The sequence below is a fragment of the Nomascus leucogenys genome, chromosome 12 (assembly GCF_006542625.1).
Source record: "Nomascus leucogenys isolate Asia chromosome 12, Asia_NLE_v1, whole genome shotgun sequence".
In the NCBI taxonomy this organism is placed as follows: Eukaryota; Metazoa; Chordata; class Mammalia; order Primates; family Hylobatidae; genus Nomascus; species Nomascus leucogenys.
This window is the reverse complement of record NC_044392.1, coordinates 17746740-17766896: the sequence shown is the minus strand read 5'-3', so window position 1 is coordinate 17766896 and position 20157 is coordinate 17746740. Positions and strand designations below refer to the sequence as shown.

The window sequence follows — 20157 nt, the reverse complement described above, 5'->3', positions numbered from 1 at the left end:
GATTGGTTAATAATTGTAATAATGATGGTAATAATAATATTAATAATACTAGTAATAATAACTACCCCACTTATTAAAAATCCATTTGGGTCAGATGCTTTATATTTGTTGTTACTATTTCCACATTTTTGCAAAGGAAATTTTAAATATCCCTATATTACAGATGAAAAAATTGAGGCCAGGAAAAGTTAAGAACTTTATTACGACCATAAAGAGTAAGGGAGTGCCCTGTGTTATTTATGTTACCCTGTAATACCTTTGCGGCCAATTCATTGATTCATTTATTCATTCAACAAACATTGATTGAGTGCAACAAAATGAAAGACTTCAAAGACAAAAACCTATATTATTAATCTATTCATCTATCACACAGTAGGTGTTAAGTGAATGCCTGTTAAAATGAACTGAATTTGTTATGGAATTTACATGTAAAGTGCCTGGCACTTACTAAGTGCTCAATAAATGGCATCTATTATTAATAGTATTATATAAAACCCTATACAAATGCAATAAATTGTTAATATTGTTATAGCTTTGATCTCTGTTCAAATATTAATGACTAGTGAGAAGATAGCCTCTAAATGTCTATATTTATAGCAAACTAGCAATTCATAAATATTGAATTGTGCTTTTATCTCCAAATAATACTTGGCAATTTTCTGTAAATATTGGGCTGAGAAGCTCAGGTTTATAAAAGTGTAGGCATTTGATGACAATAATAAAAACTGTTTATGAAAGGTAAAAATATCTCCTTGGGCATGATTTTTTGCTTTCCTGTATCAAATCAACTAATCTGCTGCTCTTTCTCTCAGTCTTTCTGGGCAAGGGATAGGCCTTTGCTTTGAGTCTCTGGTTCCAGCCCAAGTAGATAATAATAGAAATCATTTCTCTGTTAATAGGCATATATATAGATTAGTACTTTAAACCTTGCAAGTAACAGGACATCACTGTTGATTTGCTCATGAGGGCCTTCGAAATGACATTGTATATATTTTTCCATATTCTGTGTTGGGGTCTTGTACAGCAATAATAATCACCATCCATTTTTCCCAAGTGTTAAGTTCTGGAGTCCTTTTTTGTGCTTTTGAAGATACATAAGCCTTGATTACTTCACTTTGCTTCTTTTTTCTCATGAACTATGTTGTGTCTTCTCTGCCAGGGCTCTCGATAAGATTTTGAAATTTTATTGGGTCCTTGCATTTGGATTATGATGCTTTAGAATTAAGTTGGTGCTCTTACGCAATGTTGGCAGGCAATCAGCAGCAGCCGTTATCCAGTCACTGGACTCCTCTAATGGTCTGAAAGAGCCTAAAGTTTCAGAATTGAGTTTGTTGTAGTTTATTAAGCCACTTAGGCATAAAGTACCATAGCACATCACATTGTATATGTAATATCTCCTATTTTTTACCTTACCATCCCCAGAACTTGGATACAAAGCTACTTACATTGCTTCAGAGTTTCCTTTCCTCAAGTCAGATGTTTAGATCATTTTTTTACTTCATAGGACTTTATTGAGCACCTTCATGTGCTATGCACTGTTGTAGATATTGGGATACAGGATGAATATGCTATAAAAGATCTGTTCCAAATGGGAACTTTATATTTAGAGTTTTTATTAACTAATCTCTACAAATCATAATTGTTATTCTCCTTGCTACTGTTGAATTTTGAACATCTTTTCTTCCACCTTGGTGCTGTTTGTCTAGGACTTTCTTTTATGCTTTGAGTCGGTTACCTACACTTGAACCTATCTCCCAGCAGCCATTATGCTAAATGTTCCCAGGGTTTGATAAGGAAGTGGCTATGGGCTCTCAGAATATTAGATTTTATTGGCTCCAAGGAGTCTATCCCAATTTAGGAATCTTGGCAATGGCCTAACTCAAACCTGAAAAATACCTCATAGATCTCAAATTTATAGTATCTTCTCCAGTGTCTTTCTAATTCTAGCTTTCCCAATACCAAGGCAAACACTATAACAAAAAAAGTTCGTAATACTTTATTTGCCTAGGGTATTACCTCCTTCGATATTCCAAATAAGTCATGGAAAAATTCTTACTTTAGGATAAACACTAAAAATCTGAAATTTCCTGGATATTATATATATAATTTGTAATATATATGTATGTATGTGTATATATATATGTATGTATGTGTATATATATATGTGTGTGTATATATATATACATGTATGTATGTGTGTGTGTGTATATATACACACACACACACACACACACATATATATAAATTGGGAAAACACCCTTTTTTCACCTTTTCAAGATGAAACATTCTTCTTCACCTCTTATAGGGGGCTGTAACAGGTACCAAGGCCTTCAAGTCTTAGCATAGACCGGTAGTTAATTAGTTATAGAAAACAAATCAACATGAGATACAACTGGAAAACCATTATATAAATATGTGGCCACTCAAGGCTGTTCTGCCTTGAGGAGACATGTAGCGGCAAATGGAGAAGCTGGAAGATTCAGAAGTTTTCTGGCTGTTTTAGTTCACTCCAATTTTATTTACATATTAGACTTCTTAAGGATTAAATAATTACATATTAGACTTCTTAAGGATTGTGGTTAGGGCTCTGTAGCATCGGGTTTCTGATGCTCGCAACTCATTAATATTTATTAACAGTATCCAAGTCTCATAACTCATTAATATTTCTTAACAGTGTTCATTGCAATGTGCTAGGCACTGCTAGGTACTGGCATTGCAAGACCACTAAGAACTGTATCTTCACCTCTGCAGAAACTGAGGCTAGGAGTATTTACATAACTAGTAAGTGGTAGCACCAGCCAGAAACCACATGATTCCAAGTTTACTGTTCCTCTCATATTCCATGCATGGGGATGTTGGAAGAAGGAGACAAAAAGAAGCAAGGAGTAGCATGCTATTGTGTGGCCTTTGGATAATCTGAAATAACTTATTGGATTGGCTTTTTCATTATAGTACATTGAAAAGATTGGACTAGATCTTAGAGATGGCTTCCATTTAACATATTTTTATTGATCATCTACTCTGTGCTAGATCCTGGGGTGATTAATATCAGTGTGATTAGGATTATTTCTTTAAAGATCTTACTTTTTTAGAGGTTGGAATGAAGCACAAAAATAAATAGGTACAATGTAGAGAACATTGTGCTAAGAATCATTAGCACATAAAGCATGCAGTGGGATTAGAGAAGAGGAAGAAAATTATACTATTAAGGCCATGAGGAGAAAAGGAGACATGCTAAGGGCCAGGTGATATTTCAGCTATAGCTCAAGGAATGGAAAGTGGATAAAATTAAGGAAATGGGATTCCAGGTGGAAGAAATAACATGATGAGCCATGCTACCTCTTTCATTAGCCTGTTTTCTCACTGTAAAAAGTACATAATAATACTTCCTCCCAGCGTTGTTATAAGAAACAAATGTGAAATGAATGTGTAAATACTTTTTAAAGTCTGAAGTGTGTTATTAAACAAATTTCCTGTTTTTTTCCTTTCTTGTAATTCACCCAAGACTGATTGAGTATTATTTCTTCTTTTTCTCCCTCCTTTCTTCCCTCCTTCTGCTTATCAATAAACGCTTACTGAGTAGTTAAAATGAACCAGGAACTATGCAAGGCATCAAAACATAACAGTGACAAGAGAGATATGTTTCATAGTCTCATAGCTTATAGTCTACTATGCTAAACATTAAATATGGAGCTCTAGTAAAGTATGATAACTGTTATAATGAGAATTTCGTAATAACAGTTATAATTTAAATACTACATAGCATTTAAGACTTCATATACACCAAGGATAAGAGACCTTCCTTAGGAAGTATTGTTTATACTAAGAGCTGAAACAGAATGTGCTTGAAGGCCAAAAAAATGAGAGAGAACATTTTATCTTTGATGAGAAAAGGCCAACATAATTGAAGCATTAAATTCTGAGGAGAAAGTGATTGGAGAGATTATTGAGGTGAGCCTTATAAACCAAGCTAAAGAGTAGGACTTGATTCTAATGACAATGGAAATAAATTAAAATAATTAAATGGGGGCAGGACATGATCAGATTGGCAGTTTAGAAAGATCAGTCTTGCTGCTGAATGGGGAATATTTTGGAGAGGATGAAAGTTATTTGGATGTTTTTGCAATATACCTTAGGCTATAGCTAATGATGGATTGGGGTGGTAACAGTAGTGATAAAACAAGTGGATGGTTTTCAGGGATAATGGAAGATTGAATCAATTTAGCTTTGTGGTTGACTAGATGTGGAGAGTAAAAGAGAAGGAGGAGTCCTGGATGATTCCCAGATTTTCTGGCATGAGCAACAGAAGGGATGATGTCATTTACTGAAGATAGGGACCATAGGAGGAGAAACAGTTTAGGAGGATTTGGCTGGATAAGGGAGATGATGAGTTTAGCCTGGGAAACATTAAGCTAGAAGTGCCTGGAAAACATCCAAGCAGAGATGTCAGGTAGGTAGTATGGTATATTGGTAACAGACTCAAGAGAGGAATATGGAAGTACGGATTAAGGTGTCATCAGTCTACAGGTGATAACCAGAATGGTAGGAGAAGATGTGATTTCTCAGGGAGGCCATGAGAAGAGAGATTAGGATAAGGCTCTGAGAAATCCCTACATTTAAAGGCCAGGTAGAGGATAAGAGGCCCACAAAGGAGGATGAGAGGGACTAGCCACAGAGATAGGAAAAAAAAAAAAAAGAAAAAAAAAAAGAAAATGTAGTGTCATGAAACCAAAGAGCGAAGTCTTTTTTAACAGGGTGGAAGGACTAATACTGCCAACTGCTACCTAGGTCAAAGATAATTAAAGCATGTAGTGACATGGAGGTCTTGAGAGGCTTTCGTGAGTGTACTTCTAGTGATCTGGTGGGTGGTAGGAGTTTAAGCCAGGTCGTGTGGATGAAGGAGTGAGTTGGAGGATGGAGAATGTATGAAGAAATGGAGACAATAAATATGGACAGCTTTCTCAAACATTTAGCTACAAAATTAAATGAAAAAGATATAGTCTTATGGGATAGACAGCAAGTAAACATAATTTTAACATTCTTTGAATGAAATGCAGTGATAGAGGTATGTACACATAATAATAGATTCATACTTTCTTAAGTCTTAATGTAGTAATGTTTAGCCTTGCTCCTGTCAAAATTTTAAAATTTTGAAATTAGTGGTGTCTTTTCTGAAATAATGGGGGCTTTACTCTATTATTAAAAGCAAAAATTTATATTTTACTTGAGAAATTATAAATTTATAAATTAATATTTTGTAAAACAAAGTCATACTTAATTTTTTTCTCACAGCTAAAAAAAGTCATACATTTAAAATTAAATTACATCCTCTGTTCCACACATACTTATGCTCTTTTTCTGTCTTATTTTTTACATTGCACTTATTACCATCCAACAAACTACAATGTATTATTTATTTATTATCTGTCTCCCCCTCTATTACAAACTAAGCACCATAGGGGTAAGGATTTTTGTCATTTCTATACACTTCTATATTTCTAGCCTCTGGAACTATGCCTGGTACATAACAGGTATTCAATAAATGCCTATTTATAAATTAGTTCAGTATCTTCCACTAAACCTAATGATTATTTTTAATTTTACATTTTCCTTTTTAGTTTTTTTCTTACACACATTTTAACATGGAAACAACTAAATATATATACTCATTTGTATGTTGATCTTTTCATTTGACATTGTATCAAAAACAATTTTAATATTTTTCTCTAAGTGTTAATCACACCATGTTTGAATAATAATTATTTCTACTTTTTTAATGTATCATGATTTCCTGTATCATATTCCTATTGCTGGGCATTTAGATTTTCCATATTTTTCTAAAGTATAATAGATAATAAATACCATATAGGTTTTAGGTTTGTTAAATAATTTTTTACAAGCAGCTTCTAAGAGATAGACTGTAAGGTTAATGTCTATAAACTCCTGTTATACATGTTCTTCAAAAATGTTGTACCAATTTAAAATATTGCTATTGGTCTATCACTGCATCAGTTTTATTGCAATTTGGACAGCATTAAAAATTGGCATTAAAAATGATTACTTTAGGAGCTATAAAATGATCTATGCAGTTTTTCATTTCAATTTTGTATCTTAAGAGTATTGGCATTAATGTAATGCCATGAAATCAAGTTTTCAAAAATGAATATTTCTGCATTAAAAAGAAAAGGTAAAATATTACATTCTGGTTCTGGGACGTGATGGAGTAGACATAGAAATACACTTCCCTCTATTTCTAGAGTGCAGCTAAAACTATACACAGCATTTATGAAACAAACATAGAAAACTCTGAAAGGTGGAGAGAAGAGGGAAGACTACTTAGGTTCCTTAGGACCTAAGAAATTGTATTGTGTGAGTTCTGTGGATTTCCTTTTTGCCACATGTATGCCAAAATAGTTATTGGAGAAGCTGACAACCTGGAAATGCCACAGGTACAGACAAATAAAAGGTGCTCCCCAAAATATTTTCATACTAAATAAAGGACCAGAAAGAGGGCAGTCTAGCATGAGAGATTATTTTGAGACAGTGATCACCTACTCCAGCCAAACACAATGGAGAAAATAAATAAACTGCATCCACATTTCTACTTTCACCAACAAAGGGCTAGCAGGGAGCATAGACTTTTGTCTTTGCCACCACCCTACTCCCCAGTAGGTGGTGTCAGAAAAAAATAAGAAACAGGACTTTCATTCTGCTGGGTGGTAATGAATTCCCACCTTCCTCTTCTTGGTGTCAGATCACATAGGGAATGTGACCTTCCATCACCCACTTAAGAATGGGCTCAACGGCTGAGTACAGAAGACAGAGAAGAGAATAAGTGAACTTGACTATGGAACAATAGAAGTTACCCACTGTAAACAAAAACGAAAAGAACAGTCTTAAAAGAAAAATGAACAGAGCCTCAGGGACCTATGGGATGCTAACAAAAGAGTATAGCATTCATGCCATTGGAATTTCAGAAAGATAGCAGAGAATGAGACCAAAAATAAATGTTTAAAATGGATGAAATCATCCCAAATTTTGCAAAACACAAACTCTACAAATTTGAGAAACCAGGTGAACCTCAAACAGAAAATCCATGCCAAGAAATGTCATAATTAAATGTGTGAAAATTAAAGACAAAGAAAGAATCTTGAAAACAATAAGAGAAAAATGATATCTTATCAATAGAAAAAAATGGAATACAGCAGACTTCACAATAGAAACTATTGAAGTCTGAGTAAAGTGGCACAATGTTTTTCAAATGCTAAAGGAAAAGAACATCAACCTGGACCCTTTTATCCAGCAAAAATATCCATTAAGAATGAAGGAGAGATCAAGACATTCTAGATAAAATAAAACTAAAGATATTTGTTGCCAGAAGACTTATTCTAAAAGAATGGATAAAGGAAGTTCTTCAAACAGAAAGAAAATTTTAAAAGGACTCTTAGTATACCAGGAAGAAACAACAACAAAAAGAATAAAAATATAGGTAAATACCATAGACCTTTTTTTCTGTGTTTTCTAAATATGCCTTATATTGAAGCAAAAATTATAACATTGACATGGTTCTCAGTATATGTAGAAGAAATATTTAACAGAATTACATGTGGAAAGGTAAAAGGACTTAAAATGAGGTAGAGTTTCTATACCTCACTCAAATTGGTAAATGTCAACACCAGTAGACTGTGATAGGTTATATATATATATATATATATATATATATATATATATATATATACATATATATAATGTAATACTGAGGAAAAAAAGGATGAGTGACTCTATTAGTCTGTTTTTATGCTGCTGATAAAGACATACCTAAGACTGGGAAGAAAAAGAGGTTTAATGGACTTACAATTCCATGTGGCTGGGGAGGCCTCACAATCATGGCAGAAGACAAAGAGGAGCAAGTCATATCTTACATGGATGGTGGCAGGCAGAAAGAGCTTGTGCAGGGAAACGCACTTTTTTTTTTGTTTTTTTGTTTTGTTTTGTTTTGTTTTTTACATGGATGGTAGCAGGCAGAGAGAGCTCGTGCAGGGAAATGCCCATTTTTTTTGTTGTTTGTTTTTGTTTTTTTTTTGAGACGTAGTCTCCCTCTGTGGCCCAGGCTGGGGTGCAGTGGCACAATCTCGGCTCACTGCAAGCTCCACCTCCTGGGTTCATGCCATTCTCCTGCCTCAGCCTCCCAAGTAGCTGGGACTACAGGTGCCCGCCACCATGTCTGGCTAATTTTTTTTTTTTTTGTATTTTTAGTAGAGATGGGGTTTCACTATGTTAGCCAGAATGGTCTCGATCTCCTAACCTCATGATCTGCCCACCTCGGCCTCCCAAAGTGCTGGAATTACAGGTGTGAAAAACTTCCGTTTTTTCAAACCATCAGATCTCATGATTCCCTATCAGAAGAACAGTGCAGGAAAGGCTCACCCCCATGATTCAATTACCTCCCCCTAGGTTTCTCCCATGACACGTGGGAATTGTGAGAGTTACAATTCAAGAGGAGATTTGAGTGGGGACACAACCAAACCATATCACTGACTATAAAGCGGTAGCATACGGTAGATTTTTTGGTAATGGGATAATTATGTATCTTGATTGTGGTGGTGGTTACAGGTGACAAGATGACATAGAACTATACACACATATTGTACCAATGTAAATTTCCTGGTTTGATATTGTACTATACTAATAAAAGATGCAGCCTTTGGGGAAACTTTGGGAGAACCATGGTGAAGAGCACACAAAACCTCTCTGAACCATTTTTCCAAATTCATGAGAATTTTGAATTATCTCCAAACAAAAAGCAACAAAATAAAACCCACATTACTTCACCTAACTACCTTCTCTCCACAAAAATGTCCCCAAACCATACAAATATTTTATAGAATGTCAAAAATCCCAGAAGGATCTGAGACTTCCCAGAGATTGAATGAGGGATGAGAAGACACCTGGAGAGGAGCCCTTTATAGCCATAGATGTTACAAAATGAAGAACTCTAGAAATCCTTAAGAATGAGCTAGGTGTGGTGGTTCACACCTATAATCCCAGCACTTTGGGAGACCAAGAAGGGTGGTTCAGTTGAGGTCAGGAGTTTGTGACCAGCCTGGCCAACATGGTGAAACCCTGCTTCTAATACAAAAAAAAATTAGCCAGGCATGGTGGTGGGCACCTATAATCCCAGCTACTCAGGAAGCTGAGGCAGAAGAATCACTTGTTCCTGGGAGGAGAAGTTTGCAGTGAGCCAAGATCGTGCCACCGCACTCCAGCCTGGGTGACAGAGTGAGACTCCATCACAATCAATCAATCATCCGTAAATAAATAAATAAATAAATCCTTCAAAATGAATAATTTGACCTGAGAAAAAGAAACATGTTCAACTAGAAATATGGTAGGGTGTTGGGGATTATATAGACTTGAGTTTATATTTTATCTCTGGGTCTTATACTAACTCATGGAGTGAGCCAGGAGTAAGGTAACTTAACCTCTCTGAGCCACCATTTTCACACAGATCACAGTGAGGTTGTCCACTCTAGATGATTTTCATACTGTGCTCTCTGGAGATTTCTTGTACAGGGCAAGGAAGAAACCCAGGGAAGATGTAGGCCATCCTCTTCTATTTCCACTAGAATGGATGTGCTTTTTTCTGCTCCCCTTATAAGTGATATGAACCCATTCTGTAGGTTGCCTGTTCATTCTGATGATAGTTTCTTTTGCTGTGCAGAAGCTCTTTAGTTTAATGAGATCCCATTTGTCGATTTTGGCTTTTGTTGCCATTGCTTTTGGTGTTTTAGACATGAAGTCCTTGCCCACACCTATGTCCTGAATGGTATTGCCTAGGTTTTCTTGTAGGATTTTAATGGTTTTAGGTCTAACATATAAGTCTTTAATCCATCTTGAATTAATTTTTGTATAAGGTGTAAGGAAGGGATCCAGTTTCAGCTTTCTACATATGGCTAGCCAGTTTTCCCAGCACCATTTATTAAATAGGGAATCCTTTCCCCATTTCTTATTTTTGTCAGGTTTGTCAAAGATCAGATAGTTGTAGCTATGCGGCATCATTTCTGAGGGCTCTGTTCTGTTCCATTGATCTATGTCTCTGTTGTGGTACCAGTACCATGCTGTTTTGGTTACTGTAGCCTTGTAGTATAGTTTAAAGTCAGGTAGCGTGATGCCTCCAGCTTTGTTCTTTTGGCTTAGGATTGACTTGGCGATGCGGGCTCTTTTTCGGTTCCATATGAACTTTAAAGTAGTTTTTTCCAATTCTGTGAAGAAAGTCATTGGTAGCTTGATGGGGATGGCATTGAATCTATAAATTACCTTGGGCAGTATGGCCATTTTCACGATATTGATTCTTCCAACCCATGAGCATGGAATGTTCTTCCATTTGTATGGGAGAAAATTTTTGCAACCTACTCATCTGACAAAGGGCTAATATCCAGAATCTATAACGAACTCAAACAAATTTTCAAGAAAAAAACAAACAACCCCATCAAAAAGTGGGCAGAGGACATGAACAGACACTTCTCAAAAGAAGACATTTATGCAGCCAGAAAACACATGAAGAAATGCTCATCATCACTGGCCATCAGAGAAATGCAAATCAAAACCACAGTGAGATACCATCTCACACCAGTTAGAATGGCCATCATTAAAAAATCAGGAAACAACAGGTGCTGGAGAGGATGTGGAGAAATAGGAACACTTTTACACTGTTGGTGGGATTGTAAACTAGTTCAACCATTGTGGAAGTCAGTGTGGCGATTCCTCAGGGATCTCGAACTAGAAATACCATTTGACCCAGCCATCCCATTACTGGGTATATACCCAAAGGACTATAAATCATGCTGCTATAAAGACACATGCACACGTATGTTTATTGCGGCACTATTCACAATAGCAAAGAGTTGGAACCAACCCAAATGTCCAACAACGATAGACTGGATTAAGAAAATGTGGCACATATACACCATGGAATACTATGCAGCCATAAAAAATGATGAGTTCGTGTCCTTTGTAGGGACATGGATGAAACTGGAAAACATCATTCTCAGTAAACTATCGCAAGGACAAAAAACCAAACACCGCATGTTCTCACTCATAGGTGGGAATTGAACAATGAGAACTCATGGACACAGGAAGGGGAACATCACACTCCGGGGACTGTTGTGGGGTGGGGGGAGGGGGGAGGGACAGCATTAGGAGATACACCTAATGCTAAATGACGAGTTAATGGGTGCAGGAAATCAACATGGCACATGGATACATATGTAACAAACCTGCACATTGTGCACATGTACCCTAAAACCCTAAAGTATAATAAAAAAAAAAAAAAAAAAAAAAAAAAAAAAAAATAAGTGATATGAACCAATTTATTTAAAGAGATACACTACTTCCTTCCATCTTGTATATAAAATGGAGATTATTATTAATAGTCTTTCATCTGGGGAAATAGAATCTAGAAGATATATGGCTTACTCAAGTAAGTACACAGAAGAGCCTTGGGCCTGCATGGGACTGATTTGCAGGCCAATCACTTTCCTGAATGCATTCACACTGCTTCTGTTTGCCTTTACTCCAAGAAAAGGGGATGAAATGTGACAACTTGATGCAGGGAAAAAGCACTGACTTTGCCATCAAACGGTCAAATCCAAATTCAAATCTTAGTTCCTGCCCTTGGGCAACAGGAATAATAGCTACCATTAGTTAACCTTAAATAATACAGAGATTGTGCTATTGTGCTGCTTAAATTCTCTCTCCCATAGCAGACAGGCCAGAATATGAGTGAGAAAACCAAGTATTTGTGGGATGTGGTGCTATTATCACTGACATCCTGGAAGGAAGGACCTGAGCCTTACTGATTAGCCACCCCAATGCCTTTATTTTGCACACAAAGAGACTAAGGGACAGAGAAGTACTTGTCTAAATATTCCAACAACTATACAAGAATGAGTTTTGAACCCAGGCTGTCTAATGTTTTTCCATAATATGAAACAGTCTACATAACAGTTTATTGTCACAAAATGATTTTGCATCATGATATTCTCATAGTTGCTCTAAGAGACAGAAAAATCAGAGATTGTTATGACCATTTTACAGGTGAAGAAACCTGGGCTCAGAAAAGGGTCTTACAACTAGTCAGGGGCAGAGCCAGAACTCCGTCCCAAATATATATGACCCTTAGCTATGTCGTTTCCATTACCTACTCCTGACGCATAGGGTAATCAACCTTTCTAGTTTGCCTGGAACTCTAGGCTTTCCTGAGATGTAGAAGTTAAGGCTTTAGTTTTAAATTGGGAATGTCCCTGGAGAAAATCAAGACAAATTGGTTACGCAACTCCTGAGTGAGCAGGGAGAAATGAAGACTTAGGGGGGCAACTGTAGAGACAAAACAGGGAAAAGACCCTGGAAAAATAAAACACAAAGGCCACAAAAAACAAATTGGCAGAGTCCACTGATACTCTATAATCAGTTTTATCATTAATCTCCCTGCTTTCTTTACTTGTAGACATCCTGTACACCAATGCTCTTTTATATACCTCAAACTTTGCACATATTATCCCTATGCCTGAAATATGTTCCCATGTTCACTTCTCCTTTTTCCCTAGAGGATTTCTATATATGCTTCAGGCCTCAATTTAGATACCATTTCTTTGTAGACAGTTTCATCATTTGAAATATCAGGATGGGATTAGGTTCTCAGATACAGACCTTCCTCCTGGCAACGCAATGCTGTGTCATATTTTCCTATGGATTTACTTCCTTCCCTTCAAATGTTAAGTTCCTTGGGGGCATATGACAAATTTATTTTTCATGTCCCAGTGCCTGCCTATGTTTGGGTAGGCCAACTGTAATATTGGATTGACCATAAGATATCTAATGGATCAAGCAAATACAAGTTTATTTCTTCCACATGAACAGAAGGACAGGGCAACTTTCAAACATACCATCATTCAGGAACCCAGGCTGACTATCATCTTCAATTCGTAGTTTCCAAGGTCACCTGGGCGTCATCTCTATTCTAGCCAGCCAGATGGGAAAATGTAGAAACAGCCCACATGGGAGCTTTTTATTAGTAGTACTGAAAGTGGCTTATATCACTTTCAGTCAAATTCCATTAGCTAACCTGTAATTTAATGGCCACATCCAACTCTAAAGGAATTTGTGAAATGACATTTAGCTGTGTGTGCAGGAAGAAGTGGAGAGCATGGATTTTGGTAGTTAACTGGTAGAGTCTGCTTTACTTCAAATATTTACTCATATATTTATTAAATGATTGAATGAATTCATCCTTAATAGCACACATCACATATTATTGTCCCTATAAAGAATTTCCTAATTCTACCAAGAAAATACTATGTCTGAACCATTTTTATGGCACTTAGCTTACTCTGCCTAAATTACAGTTATTTGTGCACATATGTTACCTGCCATCAAAAATTCCAGTTGCAAATTCCTTGAGGACAGTGTCTGTTATGTGAAGCAGTGAAGTCCAATAGGAAAAGTACTGACTTTGGAGTCATAGAGCCTCAATCTGAGTACCAGTTCTGCCAGTTATTGCAAGTATCCCAGTTCTGCCAGTCTTGGGCACTTTCCTTGGCCCTCAGAGCCTCAGTTGTTGTTATTAATATTCACTCTATTCAGTCTATTTCTTTTGGGCCTCTACTGATCTTTTCGGTTATAAATCAACACCTTGAATAGTCTTTCAGTTAGTAGTAACTTTTAAGCATGATAATTAAATCAGATTGCATTTATTTGGGGCCATATGTTTACCTTTTAGGGTAATTAAGTGGTTGGACCAGGAACAGAAACCAGGGATTTCCAAAGGCCATGTTTTTCCCTGTGATTTAAGAAGTCAAAGTATGATCAGACATTTACCTCGACTAGATTTGGGGTTTCAGATTTGTGATGATGAAAGAAATAATCAGAGATATGCTCAAAGATTTGTTTTTAAGGATGTTCATGGCAGTGTACATTATAATTGGGAAAAATTATAGATTATCCAAGTACTCATCAGTAGTGATTGGTTAAATATATTTGGAGCATCCTAAGATGAAGTAATTAAAATCTTTTAAACAAAAGAATATTTTAAAACAAAGCTAAATATCATATATACATTTAATGATATAAACAGATATTTTTAGTGGTTTATTTTGAGTGTTTTTTCTCTTTTTTGTGTATTCTTTTTTATTATCTGCAAAATATTTAAATCTAAATATCATTGCTTTCATAATTTTAAATTTATTTATGATTAACAAAACAAAAAACCATAAAGTTAGCAGTACACTCTGAGTTTCTGTAGTCCTTTTTTTTATTTTTTATTTTTTTATTTTGAGACGGAGTCTCACTCTGTCGCCCAGGCTGGAGTGCAGTGGCACCATCTTGGCTCACTGCAAGCTCTGCCTCCCAGGTTCATGCCATTCTCCTGCCTCAGCCTCCCGAGTAGCTGGGACTACAGGCGTCTGCCACCACGCCCAGCTAATTTTTTTTGTATTTTTAGTAGAGACGGGGTTTCACCATGTTAGCCAGGATGGTCTCGATCTCCTGACCTGATGATCTGCCCACCTCAGCCTCCCAAAGTGCTGGGATTACAGGCTTGAGCCACCGTGCCAGGCCGACTTTCTGTAGTCCTTTTACGCAGATCATATTCTTCTTGAGTCCAAAGTTACTCAGATTATTAATGTTGGAAAGACCCTTGAATTTAGGGTTTATAATCTTGCAATCTCTCCATATGTGCCAACCAGATGTGGGTCTGATCAAGTTTCTGTCTTTTAGTTTTGTAAAGGCTTTATCAAGATATAATTAATATACTATATAGTTCACTTATCTGAAGTGTATATTTAATGGTTTTTAATATACCCAGAGTTGTGCAACCATCACTGCAATTAATTTTAGAACATTTTCATCACTCCCCCCAATGGAAACCTGTATGCATTAGTAGCTACTCCCACTTACCCAGCCTCCCAGAATTTATGATGGGGTTACAATCTGATAAACCCATCATAAGTTGAAAACATTGAAAGTCAAAACTGCATTTAATACACCTAACCTACATCATAGCTTAGTCTTTCCTACAGTAATGCGCTCAGAACACTTAACAAAAGCCTACAGTTGTGCGAAACCATGTAACACAAAACTGATTTTATAATAAAGTGTTAAATACCTTATATAACTTATTGAATAGTATAATGAAAATGAAAAACAGAATGACTGTATGGGTACTTGAAATACAGTTTCTACTAAATTTGTATCACTTTCACATCATCACAAAATCAAATACTCCTAAGTAAAACCATTATAAGTTAGAGACTGTGTTTTGTTCTGCGTATGGTATATGTGTGTGTGAGGTGAATGTGGTATGTATGGGTTTGTGTGTATGTGTATGAGTGAGTAATATGTATGTGCACCTGCATACATATGCCTCTTTTGCATCAGATTCAGGCTGGTGACACCACTTAAATACTGCACTTTCTGCATCTCCCAAAGAAAGAGTCTTGCTGAGACAGATCTTGCTTGGTAGCAGCCTGCATTCCACCCTATGATCTGCTGCTAACTAGGCAGTTGTGCTGGTGGTCCCCAGGGTTTCCAAGGTTGAAGAAAAGCAGTATCTCTAGCAAAGTGGTCTGGGATAGGATCCAGTCTTGGAGTTTAGACTGCCACGAGTCTCCTAAGTATTGCGCTTAATTATTATAGAGGATTTTGAAGAAGACAAACCCCCTCCCTAGCAATTCACCTTTTCTTCCTGATCCCTCTTTATGAAACCAACTTCTGAAGACAAGTTCTACCACTTACTTGTTGACCGACTGAGCAATTTGTGTAACTTTCCTGAGTGTTTGTTTCCTTAGATATAAAATGGAACCAATAATATCCTTCTTCCAAATCTTATTGTTTAAGAATTAAGGCTATGTGACCCTCCTTAAATATTGTAGCTATAAGAATTACTGTTCAATTTACTAATTTTTCATAAAACCCCGCATAGTCTCCAGAACCTAAAGCCAATCCATGAATGTCTGCTTTTATTACCAGACCTGTTTTTTTTAACCGATTCTAGAAATATTTAATTTGATAGAAGAAATTAATAAGGGTACTTGGATCATAAACAGAATACTTTTTCCTCTTTGGCTTACAATCAAGTATATCAGAAAGAATAAAATGATTTAACTGGAACCCAGATGTGCTTTAATATCAGGGAGTTGGAGGTGGGGAGGAAAAAACATAAGCTCACAAAATAGCACATTATAAAACCCAGTCATTGAAAGAAGAGGTAACTGAAATAGAAGGGATAACCTCCCACTCACTCTAATGAGAAGAAAAGGAACAATTAAAATGAATATATTAGGGAGAATATTATTTTTATTTCAATATTTCCATTATATTTCCTCCAATTACGTGCTGAATAGAGTTCTTTAGTGCAACTGAAACCCCAAGATAGATTTAAAAAGAGTGAATTGAGGAAGATAAAGGCAGCTCTCTTTTGCTAGGCAGAGGGTGAGTTTTCCTGACAAAAACAAAGTGGATGAGACACTAAATGTGGGGAGGATATATGTAGTTCTCAGTGAATCAACAGTGATAATGTCTCTGGAGGCTCTACCCTTTGTTAAACTTCTCTTTCCAAACTGGATAGTTTAAAAAGATTCTTTATACACTGCTTCTTGAGAGGGCATGTGGGTGTATGGTAAGGGAGAAGGGGAAGGAGAGAAGAAACTGGCATCCTCAAAATTCTTACTAAATATAGATTTTCAGATTTTGGAGAGACCTTAACAATCACCTGACCCTAACTCTCAATGAACAAATGATGAGAACAAGGCTCAGAGAGGAGAAATGATCTGCCTAGAGGCACATAAGCAAGGTGGACAGAACCATGTCTGGAACTTGAGTCTCCTCTCAGGCCAAAGCCGTACTCCTAAGCTGAGCAGCTACATGGGTAGCTTCAGTCCTGGACTAAAATAGATATGAAGACAGACCCAGGTGTGAAGACAGGCTCTACCTGGTATCAGTATGGCTCTTGACAAGTTGCTTAATATCTCTATGCCTCAATTTTTGTGTCTATAAAAGATTACTATATCTAGCTTTTGGTGTAATTGAGTAGATTAAGTTAGATAAGGTGGGGTGAGTCACCCATTGCAGCATGACAGCTGCTTTCCCTACACACCTGCCTTTAGTTTAGACATTATCCTTCACACCAGGCATGGTTAGTTTTCCAGAGCCTCTTAGCGTCTTCCCAGCCCTGGTGTTGGCCTAGTGCTATGAGAGCCAGCCCCAGCCAGTGCCAAGTCACTTCCCAAAGCAGATCTGGTTACTTATTTGTCCTGCTCAGCATATCTGTGTCCCCATTACAGCTCAAGCAATCTTCAAAGGTCAGGACCCAAATACTGACAAGTCTGTTTTTGAATGTGATCAAGGAATACAAATGTTTTTTTCTGATCAGAAGAATTTTACAGATGACTGATTCCCACTGACCACGTCATCCTACCCTAATTTCAGGCTATTTCTGGAGCTGAACATTTGCTGATAAATATGCCAAGAACCCACGTGGTTCTTACCCTGCTTGCTCCCAGTTGTTTCTTTAAACAGGACCATGTGCAGGTAGTTTTTCTAGACCATGTGGGCAACCTTTCATAAATGACTTGTATTAGTTCTTTCCTTCCTTACTCTTTTTAAGAAATGTTCTTCCTTTCTAACTTATTTTCTGTGTTTAGTAAAGAGCTACTGAAGGCAAATACTTTTGTTAGATGTAGACATCGAATAAATCATATATCTGTGGCTTACAGTCTAAAAGGAATCTATTTATAGTACACCTTGGTTCATGGTATGCACAGGATGCCAGGGAAAGAAAGAGGAAGGTGCACAACCAATTTTTCACAGGTTGTTAGGGAAAACTTATCTGAGAAATTGGCCTTTGAGTTGAGTCTTGAAGAAGGAGTTGCAATTTGTGAGTTTAGCAAGCTGGGGAAATGGATCCCTGGCAACGGGAAGGGTATTGCAAAGGCATGAGACAGCATGGTGTGTTTGGAAAATAATGAGCAATTTTGGCTGGCTGTAATACTGCATGCTGAGAATGGAGAAGATGAGCTGAGCTTGAGTCCTGTGCTAGGTGATGAGGCTGGAAATTAGGTTAGGAACATATTGCTGTCTGTGAGTTCCTTCAGGAGGAGACAATTTTGCCATCTTTATACTCTCAGAGAGCCAGAAACTGTAGATGCCCTGTGAATGTTGTTGAACTGAACTGAGCCACCACCATCTTTCTTCTCAATTACTTCATGAACTCCTAACTGACCCCTGCTTTTACCCTTGTATTCACAGTCTGTTCTCTACAGTGGCGTGATCTTTTAAAACGCAAGTCACATCACTGCACACCTCTACTCACTTCATCTCTTACCACTTTCCCCCTTGCTCACAGCAATCCAGTTTCACTGACCACTGCTGTTCCTCAAACATGCCAGACACATTCCTCCCTTATGGCCTTTGCACTGGCTGTTCCCTTTGCCTGGAAAGTTTCTAACTCAGATATTCACATAGCAATTCCCTCACCTCTTTTGACTTTACTCTTATTTCTCCTCAATGGCATCTACCCTACTCATCTTATTGAAAATTTCAAAGCACATCCCCCTCACCATTATTGCTCCCTCTTACCCTGCTCTATTCTTCATTTGTTATAGCCTTATCATATTCAAATGAACATGTGTAATTTACTTTGAAAATTTGTTGTTTATTGCCTGTCTTCTCCTGCTAAGATGTAAGTTTCACAAAGTTAGAAATCTTTAGTTTGTGTATTAATGTATCCTAAGCACCTAGAACAGTGCCTGACAAGTGTTCACAAAATATTTATAGTATGACTTTAATAAATATTTACTGACTACCTTCTCTGTACTAGGTATTTTATACACATAAAGATTAATAACATATTTCCCTTATGCTTATGTAATTTTCAGGCTTTTAAGGAAGACAGGGCTGATACATGTTCCTCTGTTCTAATGTAAGACGATAAATGCCACATGAGAAGATGCTATGGATATCACAGTATAGAGATCTTTGAATTTGGGGCTTCTCACGTACTTGAGTGCTGGAAGGGTAGGATGCAAGGAAGGGACAGGGAGTAATCTACAACAACATAGACTGCAGAAGACAGGAGACTCTTGAACAGGAGCTCCAAGCTCCTGCCACCAGCATAATAAAGGTATGGCTGAAGATTAGAGAATAGGGGACTGCAGCCATGATTATTGAGTGATTGTTTAATGTCATGCAGCTAAGTCAGGGGTCTTATGATGAGATCAGAACTCAGTTTTGCACCTAGGAAAATATTGATATTGTATTAAAATTATTTCTACATAAACCATACAACTGATTCCTAAGAGGGTTTGTTATGTAAGAAATTTTAGAATATGCTAAATAAGCTACAGAAGACAACTAGACATAGACATAAGGCTTCTTACTTTATAGTACAGAGTGGTTTTCATTACAAGGTGAGGCTATACCAACTTGCAAGCTGTTTGACTGAATCGGCTCTTACTTGGGGAAAAAAGGACAGGATCAGTGATCAGATATGCACCTGAGAAATCTTATTCTTGCAGAAGAATGGAAGATGACTTTTTTGATGAATCAGGGATGAGTTAGGACACATTTGTTGTAATCCAGGTGAAAAAAAATGTTGAGTGTAAATTAGGTGTGTGGCACCAGAGATAGCAAGGAAGAAATCGATTTGTTCATCCTATCTACATGTTATCATTGAATGCCTACTGTGTATCAACACCATTGTTGGTGCAGAGGATGAAATGATGAGAAAAAAAAGATTTTATTCTTATTATAAAACTAAAAGTTTAATAGAGGGAACAAATATTATTTAAATAAATAAAAAAGAAATATATAATTACAAAATTTGATAAGCGGTATTTTATTGTCTGAATGTTTGTATCTCTGCAAAATTCATGTGTTGAAATCTAATCACCAAGGTGATCATAATAGGAGGTGGGACCTTTGGGGAGGTGATTAGGTAATTTGGGTGGAGCCTTGGTGAATAGGATTAGTGCTCTTCTAACAGAGGCCTCCTCTTCCTCCATGTGAGGACACAGCTATAAGCAGGGAAAGGGCTCTTACCAGACACTGAGTCAGCCCTCGCTTTGACCTTGGACTTCCTGGTTTCCAGAACTGTGAGAAATAATT

General features: G+C 36.9%; 1 protein-coding gene across 1 annotated transcript in view; it reads left to right on the top strand.

The window, feature by feature from the left end:
• AGBL4 (ATP/GTP binding protein like 4) overlaps positions 1-20157 on the top strand; it is a 1461703-nt gene that overhangs the window by 725940 nt on the left and 715606 nt on the right. The window lies entirely within an intron of this gene.